The sequence below is a fragment of the Psammomys obesus genome, unplaced genomic scaffold (assembly GCF_907164565.1).
Source record: "Psammomys obesus unplaced genomic scaffold, mPsaObe1.curated_primary_1811, whole genome shotgun sequence".
NCBI classification, from domain to species: domain Eukaryota; kingdom Metazoa; phylum Chordata; class Mammalia; order Rodentia; family Muridae; genus Psammomys; species Psammomys obesus.
In genome coordinates, this window is record NW_026596057.1 from 14,828,942 (window position 1) to 14,838,164 (window position 9,223).

The 9,223-nt window shown below is 43.5% G+C and overlaps 1 pseudogene; it reads right to left on the minus strand.

Moving 5' to 3' along the window:
- Window positions 1–4,482: 4,482 nt before the first annotated feature.
- On the minus strand, window positions 4,483–6,238 carry LOC129689440 (protein regulator of cytokinesis 1-like; annotated as a pseudogene).
- Window positions 6,239–9,223: the final 2,985 nt, after the last annotated feature.

Genomic DNA, 9,223 nt, shown 5'->3' on the forward strand with positions numbered 1-9,223 from the left:
ACTCTGTAGTCCTGGCTGTCCTGGAACTCAATCTGTAGACCAGGCTGTCCTTGAACTCACAGAGATCCTCCTGCCTGTGCCTCCCAAGTGCTGGGATTAAAGGCCTGTGCCACCACTGATGGCTTCTATTGATGCTATAATGATGTTTTCTAGTGCTTAGAGAATCCTTTCAAAGAAACCTCTAGGTTTTGAGATGGGCCTGGTCTGGCTTTGTGCTGGCTTTTTGAAAAGCAGATCAACCTCCCTCATCTAAAAAATCAAGTCTTTGCACATATTACTTGGCCAGAATTTAGTAGTAACATTTTCTTAGTGGGCTGGGGATACAGCTTGGTGGCAGAGTGTTTGTCTAGTATGAATGTGGCCCCAAGTTTAATCTTTAGTACCATCACCACAACATATATGCATATATATATATATATATATATATATGCATATATGTATTTATTGGGTATGGTGACCCATGGCTGTAATACCAGAACTCTGGAGGTAGGAGACAGGAGGATCAGAAGTTCAAGGTTATCCTTGGCTATACAGCAAGTAGGAAGTCATCCTGGCCTACTTGAGACCTTGTCATAAAAAACAAAAAAACTCCTTTTATAACTCACAAGGATAGAATGACTCTAAAACAACAAAAATAGCAACATTCCTGATCAGAATTTATGACATGTGGCGTCTACAGGAAAACACATAGCCTGGAGGTTAATTTTGTGTCTTGAAGGGCCCAGATATTCAGCTAACTTATTCTGGGAGAATCTGTTTCTAGATGAACTCAACACTGGAACTGGTAGACTGCATCAAGCAAATTGACCTTGCCCCCATATGAACAGGCCTCTTCCCATCTGCTGAATATGATCAGAGGTGAGAGAAGGAAGGGCTCTTTCTCTGTATCTCTATGAGCTGGATGACAGGTCCTCTTCTGCCTTTGGCTCCAATTCAGACCATTCCTGGGCTGTCCTGGCTCTCAGCTTCATCAATTCTGGAACCATAGCATCAATTTTCTTAATCATTGAAAACAGATCCTAGGATAGCTTAGCCGCCATAATGAGCCAATTTGTTAGATTAAATCCATAAACATTCTTTGTTGTTGTTCTAGAGAACATTTATGAAATAGACAATTTTATAATAAATTAATAAAGGATCAAGTGGACATTAAAAATGAAATCAGCATCTAGTGGAGGTTCTTAGAAAAAAGGTAACAGCTCTCAGGAAGCAGAAGGAAGGAAGTAAAAAGCATTAGGAGTGGCACTATAGAGGACCCTGAGGATAAGAACGCTTCTTCTGCGGAAGACCAGGATTCAGTTCCCATCACTCACATGGTGCTTCACAACCATCTGTAACTTCAGCCCTGGGGGATCCTCCACACCCTCTTCTGACTGCAGCAAGCACCATGCCCACACAGGATGCATGCAAGTACACTCTGGCAAAACACTCAGAAATGCAAAAACAAGTACACAAATCTTTAAAGAAGTATCAAATAAGAGGTCAATAAGTTAAACAGAGAAAAGAATTGTCTCAACAATTGTTTTATAACTAATTAAAAAAAAAAAGACACCCAGTAATATTTAGAAATCGTTAGGTAACCTCAATCCAGAAAAAGAGGGAGAAAGCACACACACACACACACACAGAAGAAATGTTGAGAAAGCAACCACAGTTAGAAGGAATGAAAAGAGTATTTGCGGACTGTTTTGCGCAATTTCATAGAGGTCAGTTTCAAGCATAGCAAAGCCTGTGAGGTCGTCTCGTGGTCACTGGAATGTCTAACCTGATAAAAGCGCCTCAGCTCTCTAATGGGAGCCTTAGGGAGCTTACATGCTGGGCAGCCTAACAGCTGACTTACGACACCCTGGGCCACACTGCGTCTACTCTCCAGTAAGGACTAAAGCTGACCTGGCAGCCCCACTAGCCCAAGGACAGATAACTTCGTGGATTGCTGGCGGGGGGGGGGGGGGGGGTGTTGCAGTGAGAGAACAAGTCACATGTTTTCACTTCAATAACCAACGCTGGTTGCACAATTGCACGAGATGTGCTTGATCACATGTAGGCAGGAGATATGTAGGCAGGAAGTACGTTGGGATGTATGCTTGCCTCTGATTGGATGAAGGTAGAAAGTGCATAGTCTTGTGTGTTTGGCCTTTATACGAACCTGACTGACCTAATTCAGTGCCATTCTTTGGGAATTCCTGGTATGGTATTAAATACTTATTAAAGTATTAAATACTTCCTGGCCAGTATTTAATAAAACTTGCTTTAATTAGATGAGTGTGAAACTGGTCTTTTCCCCACAATTTTCAGGTTTAACCCTACTTCATTGGTGTGTGTGTGTGTGTATGTAACTAGAGGTTAATAATGTGAGCAGCCATTCCTGTTACAGTGCTTCAGACTCATAAAAACTCTCAATACCAAGACCCAGGTGAGTCTCCGTGGTTGGCAATACTCTTGGTCAGGTATTGCTGCGGGGAAGGGTCATGGCTTCTTTGGAAGAGAAAAAGGTAAGTTCGCTGGATTTGGCCCTGTGGGCCTCTCCTCTTTGTTGGCTGTATTCTGTATTCCTTTATTATAATAAACCATAATGATTGCAGCTCCCAGCAGATTCTGTGAGTCCTGTAAATGACTGAGCCGGAAGATAGTCTTGGGATCTTCACTCTACAAAACCTTGTGTGCTGGGTACTGTCTGGAAAATGCAGTTCACTTAAACTGACTCATAGCATAGTCACGCTCCTATTTAAGAGCAGTTTTTTACTTTGTTAACCTGTAAATTAGGAGAAATCTCCAGAAAATGAGAAGTTTGTACGGAAGGAAAAGGAGGTAGAGGAAGGAGAGAAGGAAGAGAGAGACTTTGTGCACTTGACATATAGAGGGGTGGGGAAAGGAGAGGAGGAGAGAAAGAAAGGAGAGGGGGGGCTATAATTCAAATGCATATTATAAAACTGTAGAAAACACAGCATGGTGGTGGTGGAGGCAGAGGCAGGTGGCTCTCTGTGAGTTCAAAGCCAGCCTGGTTTACAGAGTGAGTTCCAGGATAGACAGGGCTATAAAGAGAAACCCTCTTTCAAAACAAAACAAAACAAAACAAAACAAAACAAAACAAAACAATCAAAAAGTCTGTAGACTAAGACTGGAAAAACCAGTATTGTTAATCAAATGGCTGTATTTTCTTCAAGGAAATGGATGACACCTGGTCACCTGGAAGGCCAGAGTGAAAAGTGGTCAAGCAACCTGGTGATTCTTTGCTATTCTTTTAGGAGATAGCTTCCACTGGACTTCACACAATATCCTGAATACCAGTTAGGCACCAGTCATGCAGTGAATAGAACACATCCCTATGAACGAGGCCCTTGTAATTTTCATCCTCCACCAACAGAATTAACCCTTATGCTTAGGCCCTTCTCTAGGCCCCAGCCCTGAGCTCTGTTTGTAGCCTGTAGAATTCATTCTTATAGGTCAGAAGTCACAAGTTCTATTATTTCCCTCTCTTCTTTTTCTTTCTTTCTTTCTTTCTTTCTTTCTTTCTTTCTTTCTTTCTTTCTAATTTAATGTGTTGACAGAAGTGGCTTTGGGAAGGGTAGTGATGGACTAGGTAGGTAAAGAAAGCCTCATCATGGACATGATTACAGGAATAACTTCCTTGTAGATGTGCAAAGTTGCTCAGTCCATGACAGAAAGGGCCCAACTCACCCAGATAGCCTCCTCATCTAGTTCTTAACTACAGGGATTAGAACTAGGCATAGTGAGCAGAGGGATGGGAGACTGGAGAAAAACTGGTCAGACAAGCATGTGTGTTCATGTGCTCATACTTCAAAGAGACTGTTCCATAAACAGCTGTTACTGCTACTCTTTGGCAGCAGGTCAAGCCATCTCAGATGCTGAAACACAGGAAATCCTCATTGGGATAGCACAGAGGACAGGCCCCTGGGTAAGATTAAAGTTACCATAGCTACAGCATTAATTAAATGTCCCTAAACAAATATGTATATATGTAATATATATGTATACATATATATACATACACATATATGTATATATATATACATACATACACATATATGTATATATTAAAGATGTTAATTGCTAATTTCAAGTCTACAAGCCACAATTACTTCATGTCTTATACCCCAAAGCTTGGCATAATCATTTTCTCATTTTCTGATATAGTAGTGAAATAAGACAAACCCTTGATCTTTAAGTAGCATGAATGGGGTAGAGAAAAAAATATAGGTACCAGCTGTTAAAATTTGTACTTAACTGTCATAAGTAGATTTTAAGGTATCTCTTGACTGAAAAACAAGTCTCTGTGGACTCACTACTGACAAAGGCTTTTCATCTGGGGCATTCGTGTCGAAGTTAAGCCCAAGGTAACAGAACCTGCCCAAGGTTGTTTCAGACATATCTAAACTGATGAAAAACTATAAAGTTACCCCTTATATAAGTCAGTCCAGTGTAGGCACAGGAAGCCACAGCTGGCTAACTGCCCAAGGATTCTCAGGACTGGATGTTGGGTGAATTGAGGGTTCGGGAAGTAACACCCAATCTGGAAGCCTTTGAAAGTTCTCATGCTCAGGATGCCGTCACTGAGTGCCATGCTCTCTTTGCTGGCCCTAAGCCAGGCAGCTCTAGGTGTTTTCTTCCAAGAACACATATATGTGACTGCTGACTGGCCGCCAGAAGGAGGTAGTTGAGACACAGATGAACATCACACTTTCCACTAAAGACAGTCCAAATGCTGCTGTTGGGTGTAGCGCTGGTCATTGGTGGTAGTGTTCATCTTGCGTACTTTGCTAAGGCTCTTTGGGAGTCAGTCCTGGTCTCTCACCAGGTGTCCAGGGAGCACTTGCCATATGGCATCTCTGCCTCTGTCTGTCTCTTGTTCTTCAGTTGCCTTTCCTGCTTGGCTCTTTTCTTCTCCAACTGATTGCCATTGTTCTGTAACATACTCCATTCCAGTCACTGCTGTGGATTTCTCTCGTTCCCACTTTTCAGTCTGTGCAACTCCTCTTCCAGCTTAGGGAGTGTTTTCTGGAGCTTTGCTTCATTCTTTACTTTTAGAAGACTTACCCGTCTAGGAGGAGGACCTCCCCTATCAGTGGACTGGGGGGTGGGCATGCGAGGAGAAGAGGGTGGGATGGGGAGGGCCCGAGGGAGGGGGCTACAGCTGGGACACAAAGTGAATAAACTGTGATAAATAAAAAGTAAATAAAAGGAAAAAGAAAGAAAGAAAGGAAAAAAAAAAGATTTTTCTCTCTGTAAACTGACTTGGATCCAAAGCTTTTCTCTCAAACTCTAGGAAAAGTTCTCAGTTCTCTCCCCGTTTCTGGACATCTTCAAACAGTTCCCTGTGAGCTTCATAGAAGCTTAACCGTATAATCTCAGTGTCATGAAGATGGAGCAAGTTTTCTGTGTCGTCCTCAGAGCAGTAAGGGGCAAAAGCCTGACTCTGTCCCTGGCTATAAAAACCCTGGTCCCAGAACTGAGCCAGCTCCCTCTAATTGCCTCAATCACTTGCTTTTCATTTTGCATTTTAAGTTCTCCTAATTCTTCTAATTGATCCACTTCTAATTGCAGCACATTCCTGATTTTGACTTTTGACCCAGTCATAACTGCAGCCACGGGTTCTCTCTCTTCTTCAGGTATCTGTAACCTATCCCAGAACTCTCGGGTTTGAGCCAGGAGCGCCTCACATTCTGCTTCCTTTTGTGATCTTTTTTTTTCTTTTTCACTTCCAGCTGCTGTAGCAACTTCTGTAGTGTTGCAGTATTCTCCCGTGATAAACAAAAGGTGCTTTCATCTTCACACACTGCATCTCCTTCAAAGCTTGTATCTGGAGTGTGTTCTAATTCTTCCGTACACAATATGATTCGTCTCTTAGGTTGACAAATTGTTCCTGCTTCCTCTCCTTTTTCTGCTTTCTCATCAATTCTACGTGAGTGCACAAATCTTTTTCTAGTTGCAAGATGGTTGTTTCTGTTTCTTCATGAGATGGCTTCACTTGTAACTCACTGCATGGGGTCCTCCGCTCTTTCTGACAGATGGATATGCTTTTGACAAGTCTTTCCCTCAGGCTCTCCTCTTCAGCAATCACCCTATCCAGAAGATCCTTGCTAATCTTCTTTGCAATCTTGGTTCTTTGTAATTGCTGTTCCTCTGGACTCCCAATTAATAACCATATTTCCTGAAGGTGAGATAGCACTTTCTGGAAGCGTAGGATGGCCTCCTCTGCTAGCACCTCACTTCTCCTCATGGCAGACACTTCAGGCAGTCAAGAATGGAGACCGTCCACCTCCCTCACGCAGGACGGAGGACAGTCATCAGCTGCGGAAGCCTTCGCTCCCAGTCGGCCTCCCCTTCTATTATTTCTAAATGTGAAAGAAAAGTAAACCACAAGGTCGGTCGCTGGAGGTATTGATGAAGTGCCCGAAAAGATGGCACTGTCTCAAGTTTCATTCTTCGCCTCTTCTACAGCTCATCCTACGGCCCAGCGGGTGTCTCCCCAACATAAGACTACAATAATTAAAATAATGTGGGGCATCTTGGACTTGAAACAAATCAGGAAGTCCAGAAATAGATAAAAACTTATTGGGAATCTGGCTTATGATAATAATGGCATTTCAAACCATTGAGAGAAAATATGCATTATTCAATAAATAGTGTTGAGATGGAGAAGTGGCCATCTGGAAAACATTAAGTTGGATCCATACTTTGCTTCTTGTATCAGGGTCTCCACCAGGAGGATCCAGTGATTTAAATTTTTAAAAATGCTGGAAGGAACTGTGGAAGGTTTGTGAATAAGCACGGATAAGCACAGGAATGGGGAAGAAACTTCAAAGCATGACACTAACAAGCCATAAAGAAAAGAAATTAACAACTTTGGTCACATCACAGATTATATGTGGAAAAACTAACAAAAACAGATTTAAAAAAGTAATGTCAAGCCAGGAGAAAATATGACAATAAAGACCTTCCACTAACCGGTAAGAAGGAAGACCTACTCTATGATTTAAAAAAAAAAAATATGGGCAAAATAAACAAATAGAGGTTGAAAGCAAAGTGTAGAAACATAAAAGTCTTCTCATATTACTGATAATAAAACCTGTAAAATAAAACTAGACAGATAGCACTTACCAGTTTTTAATTACCAAACTGACAAAAAAACTAACCAAACAAAAACCATCCAACAAAATAACAACAAAAACCTAATGCCTGGGTTCTGGTGAAGGTGTAGTGAATAGAAGATCCTGTGTTAATCATTTATGGTGCTGGGGCATTAAATAAGATTCTGTTCCCCTTTTTGGTTTTTCGGGACAGGGTTTCTCTGTGTAGCTCTGGCTGTTCTGGAATTCACTTTGTAGAGCAGGCTGGCCTCGAACTCACAGAGATCTGTCTGCCTCCACCTCCTGAGTGCTGGGGCACCATGCTGGGCTCTCCGGCTATGGACACATGTACAAGAATAGATGCAGGTGCCTGATGCTTGACACTCTGTCGTTAGAACCTTATTCTAATCACTTTGGACAAAATACAATCTGTGCAAAGTTATTCATTGTGGCATTACTTGAAAGAGTAAAACAGGGAACCACCTAAATGGCCTTTAAAACAGGCCTGCTGAGGCTGAGATGTTGGCTCAGAGGGTAGAAGCCCTTGCTGTAAAGCCTTGGCAGTCTCAGTTTGATCCCCAGAAGCCATGTGAGGAAGCTGGGTTGAGGGACAGGCACCCCCACAGGGAAGTGGGAGGCAGAGGCTGGAGAATCACCCAGAAACTTGCAGGCCACCTAACCTGGAGTCCATGGTATGGCAGAAACAAGAGAGACCCTGCCTCATGGACAGAAGGACAGAAATGACCCCTTAACATTGCTGGGGCATGCACATAGTCACACTCATGCACATTAATACTGCTATCAATAATAGTAGGAATCAGGATAGGCCTGGCTAAGCCAAGTGCAGTATGCTGAGGCAATGGAAGCCCCGAAAGAGCCTGGAGTGTTTTCCGTGCTGACATGGGAATCAGCTCCCAGAAATTTTTTTCAGATAAGAAGACAAGACTCAGAACTGTGAGTAGGAGGCACTGTTCTTGTGGACTGGAAAGAAAAGAACATGCATCGCAGTGAGAGTTAATGTGCATTATTACACATCATCCATTCGTCACATAGGTCCCGAGATCATGTCCTGTCCTCCCGGTGAGGGGACAAGCATGGGCAGGTCGTCTGTCACATTCTTCCTGGTGAGTTGCAGGGCTGGATCTTGAACTCAGTCAGTCTGCTCGAGGGACAGTAGAATATTAACAAGTAGGTGCTTATCTGCCTGCGTATTTATGATGGTTGCTCCTCATTGTCAACTTGTTTGTCCTGAAAAGTGAATGCGTCTGTGAGGGTGTTTCCAGGAAGGGGTTACTAAGCAGGGTGTGAGCAGCACCTCTTCATGGGCTGGAGGCCCCAGTGGAATAAAAGGGGGAAAGGAGAGAGCCTGAGAGTACAGTTTCCTCTCCCCCTCTCTCCCCCACCTCTACTAAGAGATGAGAAGCTTTGACCCCCATGCTCTTCTGTCACAATAGGTCTGAAACCTCTGAGACGGTGAGCTGAAAATAGATCCCTTTGTTCTGCCCAGGTCTTTGTGACAGCGAGGGAAAGAACGGCTCACATGAACTTTCTCTGGGAGCTTCAGGGAAAAGAACGGGGGGAGGGGGGTTTGCATTTCCCTATTAGATCACACTTTTAATAATTTAAGGTGACACATACATGATTGGCAGAATCCAGAGGACAGGGGTGTGTGGAAGAGGAGGCAGGTCCCTGAGGCAGCTGTGAGGGTCCAGCCTGGGAGCCAGGAGCAGTGGTGTAAGTCTGTAATCCAGCATGTTGGAGGCCGAGGCACCATGAGGCAGTGTGTGCTGGGCATGAGGCAGCGTGTGCTGGGCATCTTCCGCTGCTTCTCCTACCATCCCAGGAGACCATGCATGGGTCGTGTGGCTGGGGGAGATGACATCACTTCCTCAGCCCCTCATCACTGGAACTCAGACTAGATTTTCGTTCATTTTCAGGTAGATTGAGACAGGATCTTGTTACACAGCCCAGACAGGCTTTGAACTATTACTTGGTAGCCCAGACTGAATTTCAACTTTCAACCCTCCCATCTCAGCCTCCGGAGACACAACAACAATAAGGGTATTAAAACACAGTCTAACAGTCAAACACACACACACACACACACACACACACACACACACACACACACACAC